Source organism: Protopterus annectens, chromosome 6.part0 (assembly GCF_019279795.1).
Source record: "Protopterus annectens isolate FY-2018-M chromosome 6.part0, PAN1.0, whole genome shotgun sequence".
Classification (NCBI taxonomy): domain Eukaryota; kingdom Metazoa; phylum Chordata; order Ceratodontiformes; family Protopteridae; genus Protopterus; species Protopterus annectens.
In genome coordinates, this window is record NC_056737.1 from 401,660,420 (window position 1) to 401,679,521 (window position 19,102).

General features: G+C 39.9%; 1 protein-coding gene across 2 annotated transcripts in view; it reads left to right on the forward strand.

Moving 5' to 3' along the window:
• Nucleotides 1-19,102, forward strand: part of LOC122804338 (spectrin beta chain, erythrocytic-like) — a 2,132,081-nt gene that overhangs the window by 1,380,631 nt on the left and 732,348 nt on the right. The gene's annotated exons all lie outside the window — the stretch shown is intronic.

Below are 19,102 nucleotides of genomic sequence, written 5' to 3' on the forward strand. Positions count from 1 at the left end.
GACATATCTGATGCTTCTAACCATATGTAGCCCTCAGGTGATGAAAATAATAAGTTGTTTTGTGCTGCTCACTTATTTTATCTCACATTAATGGTAAGATTTACCTTTTTAATTAGATATTGTGTGCTGTGCTTACCTCTCTGCTTCACAACGTTTATTGCTGTTGCTAATTTAATGTTTTTTTCAGCAGCTGATTTTTTTAATTGTTTAATATTTGTTTTGGATCTTCTATTTGCAGTCATTCAACCTATCCCACCACTCAATTGCGGTTTCATCTTGGCTTATCATAGCCATTGCTAGTGTGGAAAGGGGGGAGTGAAAGTCAAAATGTAAGTTGCTTTTAATGCTAGGTGGAGCATCCTTCTGCTATGTGTGACTAATCCCCCCCCCCACACACACACACACACACACACACACACACACACACACACACACACATCTTTTACATCATTGTACCTCCTTCTTGGTGTGGTTTGCAGTGGTTGCAGAGTGGGGACATCCCGCATTCAAGCAGTTGTCTGTCCTTCATAGGCAGCCCTGCCCCCAGGAAGTTGATGTTTCCTAATGGTTTCTTTCTGGTTCTCTGAAGAGTCACACAATGGGGGATATTCCCATAAGGCATGCACATACCCACTTCCCAACAGGAAAGGTGAGACAAAAATGACTGCTCATTTCCCATCTCCCCTTGCTGGCTCCTGCAGTGTCTGTGTCACTAATTTAAGTCATGTTGATAATATTTCTTTATCACTCTATACCACAGAGAAGGCCATTGGCTTTAGAATTTGAATATAATAAAGTAGAAAATCTGATACCAAGTACAAATGATATCTAGACAGTGAGCTTGTTTCATTAATATAGTTCAACACAGGCAAAAAAGGGAAGAATGCTCAGCTTGTTTCATTAATATAGTTCAACACAGCCAAAAAAGGGAAAAATGCTCAAAATGTGAACTTTGAAACGATATGTCATCTCTAGTCTTGATTTTACCATTAATTGTGATATGGGGATTTTCATAATTTCTTGGACTAGACACACATACATCTGAAGCAAAATGAGTTTTAAAACACATGCCTTTATTACCTGCTGAGCTGAGTAATCTGGAGTAAAGCTAGAATGTAAAAGTAACTTTCCAAGGCCATGTGTATTTTTGTAAATATGCAAGTCAGTGGAATCATCAGAAAATATGCGTAATATCTACTGAAAAACAAGATTTAAACCTCCGTAAAAACATAATAGGTCAGAGGTGGTCTGCCCCACATGTTGTCAGTTCTTTTCCCATGTTTACAAATGATCAGAAACTCTTCTTGTAAGCTAATGTTAAACCAGCAAGACTCTGACATGCCCTTAACTATTTTTTCATCCTTATTCTACCTACAAAACAGAAGCAAGGGTGGTGGAGCTTTTCCAACTGCTTAAGATGGAAAACTACTGAGCTGACCATTCAAAGTCAGCCAGGGGACTGATACATGATATGCAAGCAAATTTTAAATTTGCACTGGAATACAAAATGCACATTTACAATGTAAATGCTCTGACGATTATACATACATGCAAGCCTAATGGACTAAGATGGGTCAGAATTCTTAAGCTAAATAAATTGCATAAGTTGCAAATTTTCTGTATTCAAGCTAGAAGTCATCAAAGATCACAGAGTCCCTCATATTACCAATGAATTTTCTATTGTTACTCCATAGATCAGTTAGATGTCCTTCTATTCAGTGTTGCAGTATTCTTTACATATGGTTTTTTTTCCACCCATCGACCCCACCGTCTGGCCTGTGTACAAAAGCTTAGAGCCACTGCCTGTACATTGGATGTCACATGAAGGTACAGACATCTTCAGCCATAAAAGGGACATCTGCACGTACAGTCTTCAGAACATTTTTGCCACCATTCAGAAAGGTTGACTCGTATGTTCAGTCAGCCTCCTCCCAAGTAGCTAGACATTCAATCAAGTGTAGTTATGATGCAGCGGAGTCCTCTTCCAGAGCAGCAACTTCTGCTTCTATTTTCAGAAGGCATTCCTGGTTACGTCTCCAGGCACTCCCTGATGACATTAAGACAAAATTGCTTGATGCTCCTCTGGATAGTTCCTCCCTCTTTGGCAAAGTTGCTGCAGAATTATTTAAATCACTGCCGGAAAAAGGTAAGGAGCTTCAGGATTTGAAACACTTGCTTGTTTCTCCAGTCCCAATCATCAGGAAACTGGCTTGCTCCTCCACGTCTGCTCCTTCTGCAACTAGGCCTTGTAAGTCTTTTAGGAGACACCCACAGGCTAAGGCTGTTACTTCTGCTGCTGTTGCCCCTCCTCAGCAGCCCTTTCAGACCAGACAAAGTCCTCTGTGATGCTCTGCCCCCTCTTCTAAGTTGTACCCCTTTGTCTCTTTGCCTCTCTCTTTCCCTTTCTGCTTAGATGTAAATCACTCAGGACTCCTGGGTGATTTCAGTTATCCAAAAACAGATACTTTATAACTTGGAAGACTCTCCCTCCCATTCAGGGAATACCTCCCCCCAGTCAACTGCATCTGTTTCCCTTGATTCTTTCTTAACTTTCTGATCAAGGTACCATTCAGTTTGTTCCTCCAGACCAACAGGGGAGGGGATCTTACTCCAGGATGTTTCTAGTTCCAAGGAAAGATGGTCCTTGGAGGCCTGTCTTAGATCTTTCCATATTAAACACTTTCCTGCTGGTGCCTTCTTTCAGAATGCTATCCCTGCTTGATCTCCTTTCCCTGGTCCCTTCTCAAGCTTTCTTATCTTCTCTGACTCTCAAGGATGCATACTTGCATATCCCTATTCATCCTCACTTCAGGACGTTTTTGTGTTTCTCTGTGTGTTCTTTGCACTTTCAGTTTACTGGCTTGCCCTTTGGTCTTTCTACTGCTCCAAGGGTATTCACAAAATGCCTGGCCACAGCCATTGCCTATTTAAGGCTAAAAGGCCTTCAGGTTTACCCATACTTGGATGATCTGCTGTTTCTGGCCAACAGCCCAGACTTGTTAACCCAACATCTAAACCTATCTATTCTCTTTCTGCATGTCTTGGTTTTCTCAATAAATTTCAAAACATCATGCCTCACACCAAGTCAGGAACTTATATTCCTGGGGTACAGGTTCTGCACAGACTTGATGATGGTTTTTCTTCCTGTGAAGAAAGCAACTTATCTCAGGATATTCATGGAGGCTTTTCTGCCTCTTCCTTCCATCACAGCCAAGGAGTTTCTGAGATTGCTGGGGTTCGTGGCCTCCACTATTCCCATGCTGCCCTTTGCAAAGCTACACATGAGAAAGTTCCAGTGGTTTTTAAAGACAGTTTGTTCCCAGCATGCTCATCCCTTAGATGTCTTGACTCCCCTCCTCCCCTCTCTGAAAACAGAGTTACGTTGGTGAATGCAGCAACTTGGTCAGAACCCTGGCCAACCTATTCAGGTACCTCATCCAGTTCAGCAAATCTTCACAGATGCCTCAGACTTGGGTTGGGGAGCAACCTTTGCTTCCAGGAAGTTCAGGGTCTTTGGTCCCCTTCTCAAAGGAAGGAACATATCAACATCAGGGAAATGAGGGTTCTAATTCTAGCCTTACAGACCATGCACTCTGTATTCTTGCCAGGACCCCTCAGGATCCTCACAGACAATACATTGGTCCTTTGGTACATAAACAAGCAAGGAGGCACAAAATCTTATCTTCTCTGTTGCTTGGCCATCAAAGCTTGGGAACTGGCTATTCAGTGCAAAGTGACTTTGCATGCTGTGTACCTTCCCTGGTTTATATCACATAATCGAACTTCCAAAACATCGAACACCATAAGCTCGAACTTGGAAGTTTGAAATGTGATAACATTGAAAGCTCAGAACCCAGTACTAGAAAATCTTACATTTCCAAGTGGAGAAGATTTTCCATTTGGTGCCAAAAAATTAAAGAGGATCCCTTTGGTGTGGTCATTCCTTTAGTACTTTCTTACCTGTGTGAGTTGTACAACAGTGGTCTTTCATACTTCTCAGTTAAAGTCCAGTGTTCCACCTTGTCTGCCTGTTTGCCTTTAACTCCCCTCTTAGCTTACAAGTTAAGCTTTTTCTTAAAGGTGTCCTACATTTAAGGCCCCCAGGAAAGATGTTCCTCCTCCTTGGGATCTTAACTGTGCATTAGAAAAGCTTATTCAGGCCCCTTTTAAACCAGCAGCTTCTGCTTCTCTAAAGTTTTGTACATGGAAAGCTCTGCTTCTAGTAGCCTTAACCACTGCTAGAAGGGTCTCTGAAATTCAGGCATTGATGGTTTCCCCCTTTCCTAGTTTATCATAGAGACAGAGTATCCATGACAACTAATCCAACCTTCATGCCCAAAGTGGTGAATGAGTTGTCTCTTAATCAGTCTGTTCCATTGCCTACCTTCTTCTCTTCACCTCATTTCCCCAGTGACAGGATTTTGCATACCTTCGATGTGCATAGACAACTCAGATTTTACCTTGTCAAAACTAAGTCTGTTAGGAGGTCTGACCAACTTTTTGTGTCCTTCCATCCCAGGGCTCTGGGTTTGCCTGTATCCAAACAAATTATTTCCACATGGATCTCTAAGGCTATTTTGTTTGCTATGAATTCCATGGGAAGTCTTTATCGGCATATGTTAAGGTCCATTCCACTGGATCAGTTGCATCCCCAGGGGCCTTCTTTAAATGTCTAGATGCTCATTTCATCCTGGAAGCTGCCACCTGGTCATCTGTTCATACTTTTATGAAACATTACAAATTGGACACAGTTTCTAGATCCAGGGCAGGATTTGCAAGAGCGATTATGCATGGATTCTTGGAAAATGCTTCCTCTTAGTTTTCCCCTACTATGTCCTCCTCCCTGGGGTTCCCTTTCAGCTTTTACACTCTCCCATATGTAAAGAATACTCTGTCTCTATAACTCCCCCCATATGACTCCTCTCTCTTACCTTTTTCTCCATCACTCCCTCATCTCCCACAGCTGAATTGCTTACAACTTCAGTTTATCACTGTAATTCCAATCATCTCTATTATTTATTGTCCACTTGCTTCTCCATCATACATGCTGTCTGACTGCCTCAGTCTTACTCATTTGTCACGATTCTGTGACTTACATTGCTAAATTGTTCCTTGTATATAACTTTGTACCAAGTTTTACATTGTGTATGTACTTCTTGGACAGTATGATTTCCTAATGCCTTCTTATGTAACTTCTGTGTTTTTATCTGTTTATATTTTTTATCTGTCTTGTTATATTCTTGGAGCTTTTCCCACCAGGTCTCTGCTGAAAATGGGCTACTGGCCCAGTTGGACACTACCCGGTAAACAAATGTAAATAAATAAATAACTACTGCGACACTGAATAGAAGGACATAGAATAGTTGCATAAAATCTTACCATAACTATAGATGCCCTTCTTCTTCTCTTCTATGTTGCAGTATTCTATCTCTCCCGCCTCCCCCTACAACTTGCTGTTTCCTAGGATGATCTCCTTAGGCTGCCTTTGGACTCCTTCCTCATGGAGATTTCTTATTCTGAAGATTGTACATGCAGACATCCCCTTTTATGGATGAAGCTGTCTATGCCTTCATATAGTATACTGAAACAGTAGAGCTTAAATGGATCTTGAGGCTACAGGCTGATAAACATCCTGATATTAATGCTTGTGTCTCTTTAAAACCTGTATTGAAAGGGAGGAAATTGGTTTATTGAAGTGATGAATTAACATAGCTGATTGAACATCTAACTGTTTTTAAACTGAGCTGTGATTTTGTGTTTTTATGATCTGAAATAGCGTTGGTTTTGCAGTGTGAAAGCACTTATCTGGTCCATTTTTACAAATAAATACTATTACTGTTATGTTCATTTTATACTCTGAAAATTTCACCATAGTGTATATATTATCACATAAGTTACTGGAGAGAAAAACATTAGCTCCTCGTAGAAGTGAGACAATGGTTCACAGCTGATTCTCCTTGCACATCCTGCTCTCTACGTACTACTGGGCATATGTAGGAGCATGGAAAATAGCAAAATAAAAACTCCCTGAAAGCAGTATGAAACTGCCCCTGGGTCCTTGATCTCTACACCATCCCTGAATATCGATGGAGTATCACTCTTGGAGGGAAGGATAAGGCAGGTCTGTTAGAGTGTGTATGGTAGTCCTTGTATGAGGAGAGGAATGGGGAGCAGTGGATATGGGGAGCCAAAATGAAGCAAAGAAAAAACCTCATTCTTCCTCATGAGAATTATTCTCATGTATGAAAACAACAAAAAAAAGGCAAGCACTGTACGAATTCCAAAAATGTTAAGCACTTTTCGTTTAATGCATAGACTAAACTTCTTCAAACAAAATCAGTTTGGTACATCTATACTTAAGTAGTCACACCCTTAACTAATCAATTACACATACTTGAACAATTAATGGTAGAATCCAGTCTTGAAAACTAATGCATTGTTAAAAAATATATATGCATTTAAAGCTATAATAAAATCAAATTGTTCCTAACCTTGTACACCAGTTAATTTGCTGATATTCACTGTATATTAATGTAACATTTGTATTATAAATTGATATTTAAACTATCTGTAATAATATAAAAAATTAATATAAAAAACCTTAATATAAAAAGTTGATTGGTGAATAACTGGTGGTGCAAACTGTAATGTTCAGCATTCAATTTGGCAGGTTAAACTATCCAATAACATCCTAAATAAATCCACAAATTCACAATGTAAGTAAAAACAGTGACCTAAGCAAGAATATATAGGTTCATTCACATTCATAAATCGTGAATTGATGTTAATAAATAAAGTCACAGAAATATAACATTAAAATTGTAATGCATAATATAAACATAATTTCTAAGTACGGGACATCATTCTACTTAAAGCTAGTAGTGCTTCCCTCTACTAGTAGTTGGTTCACCTCAAAAGGTTGTTCAATTTCAAAATACATGCTACTGAACAGGCGACATTCAGGCCTGGTGGGTGGTGGGAATTCAATCTAAGTTGCCACAGTAGTTCTAATTCTTCCAGTAGTAAAGAATAAGGTCCCCCTCAAAGGTCAGTCTTAACTGAGTCTATAACTCGAAATTTAAAGATATGACCTGAAAATTCCATACAATGCCTAGCATGGGGGCTTTCTTGTTTACCCCTACTGATATAATAGGAGTGTTCATAAACTCTTTCTCTCAATCTACGGTCGGTCTTACTGACGTAGAATGCTGGGCAGCTTTGACACTGAGCCATGTAGACCAACAACTTAGAATTACAATTAAAATTTTCCCTAGTATAATAGTCCTTCCCCCTTATTGTAAATTTGATATCAGTGTCTATATGTTTATATTGATGTTCATCGTGCATACAGCTGCAGTAATGACAGATGGGTTTTCAGCCGTCAGGCGGTCCCTCGGTCGGCCGAATTCCAAAGTCTTGGTCCGGCGTCGGCTGTTGTCGCGTACTCTTCTGACGTCAGGAAGGCCAGAGTATATAAGACACAGCCGACGCCATGTTCTTCAGTCTTTTTTGCCGCGCGGTGCCCAAAGCAGAAGCAGTTCGCAAGTGCCGGTCGGCCAGCTCCTGAATTACGAAAATATTTGGAACCGAAGTCTTCATTAAAGCTAAGTACCCCATGGGGAATCTTTTCTTGCCTCAGACCGATGTCAGAAAAAGTTAATAATTGTATTTCTTGTGGGAAGCAAATACCGCATAAGGATTTCCATTCCCTTTGCATACCTTGTTTGGGCCCAGACCACGACGTCTCGGCTGTCGCTGGCGCTACCTTCAATAAACGCACTATCAAGCATCGGGCGGAGTTCGCCCAACACTTTTTTGGTAAAGCTTTTGACTATAAAATGTCGTCGGACACTCCGACTACCGGTTTATCCAAAAAACGCAAGGAAAAGGACCGACATGCGAGGCCCGCGGTCTCCACCGACACCACGCCGAAACAGGCTCCACGTGGTCCGGTTCTCAGTGAGACGCCTTTGCAGTCCCTGACTACCGACGACACTCCTTCGGCGGTGTCTTCTGTACCCGAGACCGCTGGGTCATCGGCCCTTTCCCAGACTACAACCGAAGCTCCAGCTTATGCCGAGCCTACTAATGTGGACAGATCTACATCCACTCATGGTGTATTTAGGCCTTCATCCTCTTTTTCTATTAAGGCCTTTACCAAATCCAAAGCAGCCAGGCATCACACTAGGCCTGCTGCACAAGGCCCTTCTCCTGGACCCATGCCTAAGAAACACATGCTTAAAATGGCTGAGGATCTAATAACTTTTATCAGAGGTTCTCAGCCCCCTCCTGACAAGAGACCCAGAGTGGAGGAAGATTCCCCCTCTTCTGATCAGGGATCCATTTTATCAGAGCATTCTGATGCTGAGGAACACTCTTATTCCCCTTTTGAGGATTCGGATGCAGAGCAGTCTATTCCGTCTGTATCCCCTCCAGAGGATTTTTCTTTTGGGGAAACCTTGAGGGAACACTTCCATTGGGAAGGCCAAGACTTTTCAGACTCCAAGAAAAGACTTAGGGAATTTCTTTGGTTACCTCAGCACAGACCTCTGGCTATTCCCCCTGTTTTGGAAGTACTGGATGATGTCTATTCGGAGGCTTGTTTTAATCCTGATTCACTGCCTCCTGCACCAGTTAAGCCTGATAGATATTACAGAGTACCCAGTTCTCACCAATTTCTCTACAAAGGCCATAATGCTGACCCTGAAACCATTTCACAAGGCCCTAAGGGAATAAAGGCCTCCACTGCCAAGAATCCATTACCTGCAGAAAGGGAATCTAGATCCCTAGAAAGGTGGGGTAAGAAGGTTTATACCTTGGCCACCCTAGCCATGAGGGCCTTAAACTGCCAGTTTCATATGATTAAATACCAACAGTTCCTGTTATCACAATTAAAAAACAAAATGTCTCAACCTGAACAACCAGATTTCAAAGAGTTACAGGATATGATGCATAGTGCAGAACAAGTGGGTAAACACACTTTACAATGTGGTTATGATGCCCTAGAGGCCTCCAGTAGAGCGGCTGCTACAGGATCAGTTATTCGCAGACATGCCTGGCTTAGAGAACAAAATCTGCCTGATCATGTGAAAGCAAAACTTCTTGATGCACCTTTACAAAAGGATGTTCTTTTTGGTACTAATGCTGAGGATATATTACGCAAAATGGAAGAGAAAGCCAAATCTATGCAAACTGTCAAAGCTTTCTTACAGGTCCAGCCACCACGATTTAGCAGGAATTGGCCATCAAAAAACTGGTCCTTTCCAGCCACTGACAAGCCCCAAAGAGGCAGATACAGACGCGGAAGGGGCAGAGGGCAATCACAAGGGTCATATAGAGGCAGACAATGGCAATCTACAGCACCAAGAGGTGGTGAAGACAGTGCACAACAATACAGGAAGCAAACTCAATGACTCCCTCATTTCCATGCCAAGCAAGTCTCAACTGGCAGCACCCTTGGGAGGGAAACTAGCATTATTTGCAAGCAATTGGCATATTGTCACAACAGACAAATGGATACTGGACATTATAAACAGAGGCTACAAATTTCAGTTTCACACTCTTCCAAAAAAGAGAGGCATGCCAAACCTACCACAAAATCAAAGGGTAGAGGCACAACTGCAAATTTCAAAGCTCCTAAACATGAGGGCTATACAAAAGGTACCTACGCACCAACAAGGTCAAGGTTTTTATTCAAGACTTTTCCTGGTACCAAGAAAAGGAACAGACTGGAGACCCATTCTGGACTTATCAATTCTAAACACATTTTTACTCGTACCAAAATTCAAGATGCTCACATTACAGCAACTTCTTCCCATGCTGGGCAAGGAGTTTTGGCTGGTAACATTGAACCTCAAGGAGGCATACCTGCATGTCCCAATAAGACAAAGCTGCAGAAGATACCTCAGATTTCTTGCAGGTTCAATCCACTATCAATTCTCTGCATTGCCCTTTGGCTTATCTACTGCGCCCAGAGTATTCACCAAGTGCCTGGCATCAGTGATTGCCTATTGCAGACTTCAAGGGATACAAATTTACCCTTATCTGGACGACTGCCTGATCCAAGTGGACAGCAAACATATACTACTGGAACATCTGGCATATGTGACACGGTTACTGCTCTCTCTGGGATACACCATCAACAAGGAGAAATCAGAGCTAACACCTTCTCAGAAAATAACCTTCCTGGGTGCCAGCTTGGACACAAACACCCAGATGGCATACCTTACGCCAGAAAAACAAGGGCAATTATCTCAGTACTTCAAAATACTAGCATAAAGTACCAGGCTTACTGCAAGGAAAATCCTGCAGGCTCTGGGATTCATGGCATCTTGCATTCTTCTAATCCCATATGCAAAGCTGCATATGAGGAAACTTCAATGGTACCTAAAAAAATCTATGGTCTCAACACAGTCACAGCTTGGAAGCAATCATTCCAATAATTCCCTGTCTACAAAAGGAATTCCTATGGTGGGTCCAAGCATGTCAAGTAAAGACAGGCCTCCCATTCTGCAAGCCTCAAGCAAAACAAGTCATAACCACAGACGCCTCAGATTACGCCTGGGGGGCGCACATGAAGGACAGGTGCATTCAGGGCAAATGGTCCCAAAAGGAAAAGCACCTTCACATCAATCAAAAAGAAATGCTGGCAGTAATAAATGCAATTACAGCTTTCAAGGACTTCCTGCATCCAGGACAATTGCTCATAAGAACAGACAACACCACAGTAATGTGGTACATAAACAAACAAGGAGGAACTCACTCATACCCCTTGTGCAGACTAGCCATGACTCTTTGGAACTTGGCTCTAGAAAGACAAATCGAACTTCAAGCACAGTACTTGCCAGGGATGGAAAACACACTGGCAGACACTCTGAGCAGAAATATGACAGATCCACACGAATGGAAGCTACATCCACAGGTATTTACGGAGATAGTACAAGCGTGGGGGAGGCCAGATATAGATCTTTTTGCCTCCCACAGAAACCATCAATTGAAAAGGTTTTGTTCAAGGAGCTACCATCCAAAGGCCTGGAAAGTGGACGCCCTTTCATTCAGTTGGACAACATGGACAGTTTATGCATTCCCACCTCTGCCTCTCCTGCCCAAGGTACTTTTGAAAGCAAGAACAGACAAACCGAGGATGATACTGATTGCTCCAGACTGGCCAAGGCAACACTGGTATCCACTCCTGAGGAGCCTAACACATACTCCTCCCTGGTCCCTGCCTCTAATACCTCTCCTGCTGACGCAGAACAACTACAAAACCCTTCACAGCCAGCTGAAAACACTCAACCTCGCTGCATGGAAAATTCCTTAACACCACATCAAACTCTACTCTCCAAGGAGGTGCAGGATGTCATTTTGGAGGCCAGAAGACCATCTACTAGAAAAGCTTACTCCGCAAAATGGAAGCGGTTTTGCTGTTGGAATGAGAAAAGGGGACAGGACCCTAAAAAATTGAACTTGCCTCAGGTTTTACAGTACCTAGCTGAACTACTGAGCAGTGGTCTTTCATTCTCTTCAATCAAAATACACGCCTCAGCCATTTCTGCAGAATACAACACGGATCCTCCTTTATTCTCACATCCACTCTTACGGCAGTTCCTCAGAGGGGCTAAGAATATAAGACCTCCAAGGAAACAACCAATACCAGCCTGGGACCTTAATTACATACTAGAAAAATTAACATTGCCTCCCTTTGAACCTGCTGCTTCAACAGATCTACAATATTTGTCCTGTAAAACAGCTTTCCTTCTGGCCATCACTTCAGCTCGTAGGGCTTCTGAACTACAGGCCCTCATGGCGGTGCAGCCATTCCTCATCTTCCATCAGGACAGGGTCTCCCTTCGTACCAACCCATCTTTTATGCCTAAAGTGGTATCTAGGGTAGCCTTAAACCAAGCCATACACCTTCCTACCTTTTATCATAACCCTCAAAACAAAGGGGAAAGGCTGCTTCACTCTTTAGACATCCATAGGCAGCTACGTTACTATTTGGACAGAACAAAGTCCTTCAGGAAATCAGACCAACTGTTAGTGTCCTATGCCGTAGGGGCTCCAGGAAAGCCAGTTACCAAACAGACCATTTCCAAGTGGATTGGCCACTGCATACGTTTTTGTTATTCCTATCATGGGAAACCTGTCCCTACTGGTATCAGACCTCACTCCACCAGGGCCACAGCCACCTCCACAGCCTTCCTCAGAGGTGTACCTACTAAGGAGATCTTGGAGGCAGCCACTTGGAGTTCTGTACATACCTTCACTAAACACTACCATCTCCCCTTATATTCCAGAACAAGAGCAGGCTTTGCCACTGCTGTTTTGCAGGGCATTCTGGCTCAACCCAGTTCCTCATAGCACCTGCCACCCTATGCATAGCTTTGGGACTCTACCCATCTGTCATTACTGCAGCTGTATGCACGATGAACATAGTACAGTTTTGTACCTACCATAAATGTAGATGTTCGAGTGCGAATACAGCTGCAGTACAGGTTTCCCTCCCTCCTTCCCCACTTGGTAAGGGCATGGGGCCTAACATCCTCTTCATAATGCCTGACTGGGTTATCCTGCTATGTTTTATTTGCTTACAACCACTGATTTTGGATTATATTGCATTGCTTGTATATGGAAATAAGCATTATTTATGTATTGCCTTCCTTCTGGGGGCACCTGACATCTGGGGCAAGAAAGACTGAAGAACATGGCGTCAGCTGTGTCTTATATACTCTGGCCTTCCTGACGTCAGAAGAGTACGCGACAACAGCCGACGCCGGACCAAGACTTTGGAATTCGGCCGACCGAGGGACCGCCTGACGGCTGAAAACCCATCTGTCATTACTGCAGCTGTATTCGCACTCGAACATCTACATTTATGGTAGGTACAAAACTGTACTTTTTCATGCTTCACATTTAAATGTTCCTGGAAATTTTTTTTGACACTAGGTTTAGAATTTTCTGTCAGAATCTTCAGATTGTGCCCTTTCCTAAATGTAATGATAGGGTATTTACCTATTTTCCTTGATATATTCCTATCGCTGGTAAGGAGTTCCTGGTTTTTATACAATATACTCCTAATAGCTTGGGCTTCTAAGTTGAAACTAAAAATGAAGCTCAAGTTATAATGTGGTCCCAACCTACTGTCCTTTGTTAATGCCAGTAAACGTCCTTCTGCCGTGTTCCCTTCCTCCAATCGGGGAGTAGGTGAAGCTTCTAAAATATAAGAGTTTGACAATATAGGTTTAAAAATACCTATACTGCATTTATTGCTAACCTCAGATTTAATTTCTAAAAGTAGGTCCCTAAGATAACCCCTTTTGAGGAACATTGCTTTCAATGTTTCACATTCTTCTTCGAATTGATCTTGTTCTGTAGTCATCCTTGCTGCACGCACCAGCTGCCCCATCACCACTGATTTTTTCTGGTGGAAAGGGTGGGCACTGGTGTAGTGGAGAAAACAATTTGAATAGGTCTTTTTCCTATATATGCGTGCTCTATAATTGTGTTGAACACGGTCTTTCGATAATTCGACATCCAAATAATTAATAATGTTACTGTCAAACTGACTAGTAAAGTGTAAATAAGGATAAGGAATAAGAATAAGGAATGGGAATTTAATATTTTTAACTTTACCAAGCTGGAATTAGACCCCTTGTTGATAGAAGTCGTTTCTAAGGGGCTGACTTTTGTTCCTTCACATACAGTAGATTTGGCCAAATTGTTAATTGACTTCAAGTTGTATATAAGGAAACTCAATCTTTGCATTTTATTGAGTAGTGGAGATTTTAGAGAGATACAACATTTACAAGTCCCTAGCACTTTTAATCCACCAACCCATCCAACACTATCACTATTTGATAGAATGTGTGAGATGGATTTTAGAGCACTAAGTAATATGACACAGAAATCTAGCAATTAAGTTAATTTAACTAGGGAACAGAGGGATGCCCTGATGAATTTCAGTCATCTTCCAGTACTTCTGATGAAATCAGACAAAGGTGGAGGATGATCTTAATGGATTTAGAAGGTTACACTAACCAAATGAACAAAGTACTAGAAGGGGAAGCATACATTAATGTAAGTTTAAATGAAGTGAACATAGCTTATAACAGAATAAGAACTTACTTAAATGATTTATTTATAGATTCATCAATTGATTTGAATACATTTAATTATCAATGGTTTCACCTAAAATGCCAGTACTGTTCGGTGTCCCTAAAATCCATAAATATCAGGCTAACCCCCCTATGCGTGCTTTAGTTGATGCCAGACAATCTATTACTTACCCCTGTGCAATAGTTATAGACAATGTAATGAAAAAATACATTGCACTTGAACCACAGATCTATAAAGACTCGTGGTCCTTTTTGGATAACATTAACAACCTAGATTATAAAGTAGAATACAACTTTTTGACAATTGATGTATGCGATTTGTACACGGTCATTCCTCAAGACACTGTGTTTGAATGGGTGATAGACCACATTAGATCAAAAGGAGCAGATCAAACTGACATGAATCTAGTGGATGAACTGTTGGGGATTGTTCTAGCAAACAATTACATATGTTTGACAACAAATTCTATTTGCAAAAAATTGGTGTGACGAAGGAGTCCCCTTGCGGAGCGAGCTTCGCGAACCTAGTGATGGCTCACTGAGAACACAGAGTTATTTTGGATAACACCAAAGTTAAACAGTATCTATATTATTATACCCGCTTTTTGGATGACATATTTATGATCATCAAAGGGGACTCAAAAATAGCGCAGGAGCTAGTTGATAGGGTCAACAATTCCACACCATTTTTACACTTTACTAGTCAGTTTGACAGTGACATTATTAATTATTTGGATGTTGAATTATCGAAAGACCATGTTCAACAAAATTATAGAGCACGCATATAAAGGAAAAAGACCTATTCAAATTGTTTTCTCCACTACACTAGCACCCACCCATTCCACCAGAAGAAATCAGTGATGAAGGGGCAGCTGGTGCGTGACGCAAGGATGACTACAGAACAAGATCAATTCGAATAAGAATGTGAAACATTGAAAGCAATGTTCCTCAAAATGGGGTAATCCTAGGGACCTACTTTTCGAACTTATAACTGAGGTTAGCAACAAAATGTAGTATGGTTATTTTTAAACCTATATTGTCGAACTCTTATATTTTAGAAGCTTCACCTACTCCCCGATTGGAGGAAGGGAACAAGGCAGAAGGAAGTTTACTGGGATTGACAAAGGATACTAGGTCGGGACCACATTATAACTTGAGTTTTATTTTTAGTTTCAACTTAGAAGCCCAAGCTATTAGGAGTATATTGTATAAAAACTGGGAACTCCTTACCAGCAATAGGGATATAGCAAGGAAAATAGGTGAATACCCTATTATTACATATAGGAAAGGGCACAATCTGAAGACCCTGACAGAAAATTCTAAATCTAGTGTCAAAAAATTTCCAGGAACATTTAAATGTGAAGCATGTAAACATATAGACACTGGTATCAAATTTACAATAAAGGGGAAGCACTATTATAATAGGGACAACTTTAATTGTAATTTTAAGTTGTTAATCTACCTGGCTCAGTGTTAAAGCTGCCCAGCATTCTACGTAAGTGAGACCGACCATAGATTGAGAGAAAGAGTTTATGAACACTCCTATTATATCAGTAGGGGTAAACAAGAAAGCCCCCTTGCTAGGCATTGTATGGAATTTTCAGGTCATATCTTTAAATTTCAAGTTATAGACTCAATTAAGACTGACCTTCGAGGGGGACCTTATTCTTTACTACTGGAAGAATTAGAACTGCTGTGGCAACTTAGATTGAATTCCCACCACCCACCAGGCCTGAATGAGGCCTGTTCAATGGCATGTATTTTGAAATTCAACAACCTTTTGAGGCAAACTAACTACTAGTAGAGGGAAGCACTACTAGTTTTAAGTAGAATGATGTCCCATACTTAGAAATTATGTTTGATATTATGTATTACTATTTTAATGTTATATTTCTGTGACTTTATTTATTAACATAAATTCATGATTTATGATTGTGAATGAACCTATATATTCTTGCTTAGGTCACTGTTTTTACTTACATCGTGAATTTGTGGATTTATTTAGGATATTATTAGATAGTTTAACCTGCCAAATTGAATGCTGAGCATTACAGTTTGCACCACCAGTTATTCACCAATCAACTTTTTATATTAAAGTTTTTATATTAATTTTTTATATTATGACGGATAGTTTAAATATCAATTTATAATACAAATGTTACACTAATATAGAGTGAATATCAGCGAATTAACTGGTGTACAAGATTAGGAAGAATTTGATTTTATTATAGCTTTAAATAAATAAATAAATAAATAATATATATATATATATATATATATATATATATATATTTTTTTTTTTTTAACAATGCATTAGTTTTCAATACTGGATTGTACCTTTAATTGTTCAAGTATGTGTAATTAATTACTTAAGGGTGTGACTATTTAAGTATGGATGTACTGAATTGATTTTGTCTGATGAAGTTTAGTCTATGTATTAAACGAAAAGCGCTTAACATTTTTTATTAAAGTGGAATGCGTACAGTACTCTCCTTTCTTTTTGTTGTTTTCACACTAGTTTGGTCTTCGATTCAGTCATAATTATTGTCATGTAGTCTTCACACAAATACCATCTATTTATATGAAATGTACTTCTTCCATTTTGGAATGATCCTACCTCCAACCTCTTTTTTCTCCATTGTCGTATTCTTTGCTTTCATAACAGTCAGTTTAGATTTTGATTTCCACTCAACTTTCTAATAATAGATGAGATAGTTAGGCAGTTCCATCTAGTATAACTCTTTGAAGACATGCAGTGATGACATTTGTTTGATTTATTGGTTGCAAATTTAGCTATTTTGTCAAAATATTACTCTAGCTTTGTTAATATGATAGCCTATAAATTATTGGAAAAGGGACATGCATAGAGAAGAGTTGACTTTTGTTTTTCTTACATACTCTCTAAGAAATAGCTTGACTCTGTACAGCAGTCCCAGTTTTTGGTCTTTTTTATATGCTCATCAAAAAAAGTGTAAATCATGTAACGTCTCCATTCTGGGCCACTAATCAAGGAGCCTGAATCCTCACTACAGACACTGGAGAGGGACATTCACTTGGAAAAAAAATGTATACACCCAGTGTTTCTGATGCAGCTGTCTACATCACGCAGTTTCTCTTAAGAACATTCAAGGATGCACTCAGTCTGGGGTCTGGATTTGTCTCTCTCCCCCTCTCTCCAGAGCCACAATGAGACTCCCCTTGCTGTATAGTTGAGTGCTCGTGTCCAAGTCAAGTCCTTCAGCACCCTCTCTGTGGAACCTGTGCTTTGTGTCTGTGCTCCAAGCAGGTGACACTCACGCTCTTGGAGATTTGATTTGTACACACACACACACACACACACACACACAGACACACACACACACACACACCTGGGAAAGGCTGGTACAGATTTACTAGCTATGCCCCCTTCTGCCCAGACTATAAGGTAGTTATACCACCATCAGACAGTCCAAAGCCAGCTACTCTAGGGCTCTTACAAGGTTACCCAATTATACTGAATGAAATTAATATTAATACAAATGATAGTGTTTGGCCAATGCATTAAGGCTTTCAGGAGTGGCCACAGTGTTACCAAATAGATGTAAGTTCTTTCAAAGTAAAGTTTAAAATAGTATCTAAAGGGCCAGCCACAATGAAAAGTTTAAATATATTTAATAATAAATAATAAAAGAACATGGAAATACTAAATATTTATTTACAATAAACACCAGAGTTTCAGTCACAAGAAATATTAAAATAACACAGATGAATAGATTCACACAGATACAGTAAAACAGTACTTAACTAATCTCGCTATATTTTCTGGACTGATCTAAAGAATTACTATTCCCTGGTTCACTGAGGGGTCCTTCCTTGTCAGGTTCTAAAAACAGAGTGCTCTGAGACTTCAGTCTCATCTAGTATTAAAATATAATTTTTAGTGATGGATTACAGAATGACATCACATACATCTGCTCATCTGACTTCAGGTTCCATTGCTACCCCTCTTGGCTAGAAGCTGTCAGGATTTAAGCACATATGTGTCAATAATACACACACAGAGAGCCTTGCTAAGATCTGCTGCAGCTCCTGGAAGTCATAAAACAATTTCAAACCTCCACCCTTCCAGAGTAGCAATTGGTTCACCCCAAAGACAATGCCCAGCATTCTACGTAAGTAAGACCGACCATAGATTGAGAGAAAGAGTTTATGAACACTCCTATTATATCAGTAGGGGTAAACAAGAAAGCCCCCTTGCTAGGCATTGTATGGAATTTTCAGGTCATATCTTTAAATTTTAAGTTATAGACTCAGTTAAGACTGACATTCGAGGGGAACCTTATTCTTTACTACTGGAAGAATTAGAACTGCTGTGGCAACTTATATTGAATTCCCACCACCCACCAGGCCTGAATGAGGCCTGTTCAATGGCATGTATTTTGAAATTCAACAACCTTTTGAGGCAAACCAACTACTAGTAGAGGGAAGCACTACTAGTTATAAGTAGAATGATGTCCCGTACTTAGAAATTATGTTTGATATTATGTATTACTATTTTAATGTTATATTTCTGTGACTTTATTTATTAACATAAATTCATGATTTATGATTGTGAATGAACCTATATATTCTTGCTTAGGTCACTGTTTTTACTTACATCGTGAATTTGTGGATTTATTTAGGATGTTATTAGATAGTTTAACCTGCCAAATTGAATGCTGAGCATTACAGTTTGCACCAACAGTTATTCACCAATCAACTTTTTATATTAAAGTTTTTATATTAATTTTTTATATTATGACAGATAGTTTAAATATCAATTTATAATACAAATGTTACATTAATATACAGTGAATATCAGCGAATTAACTGGTGTACAAGATTAGGAACAATTTGATTTTATTATAGCTTTAAATATATATATATATATATATATATATATATATATATATATATATTTTTTTTTTTTTTTTTTTTTTTTAACAATGCATTAGTTTTCAATACTGGAT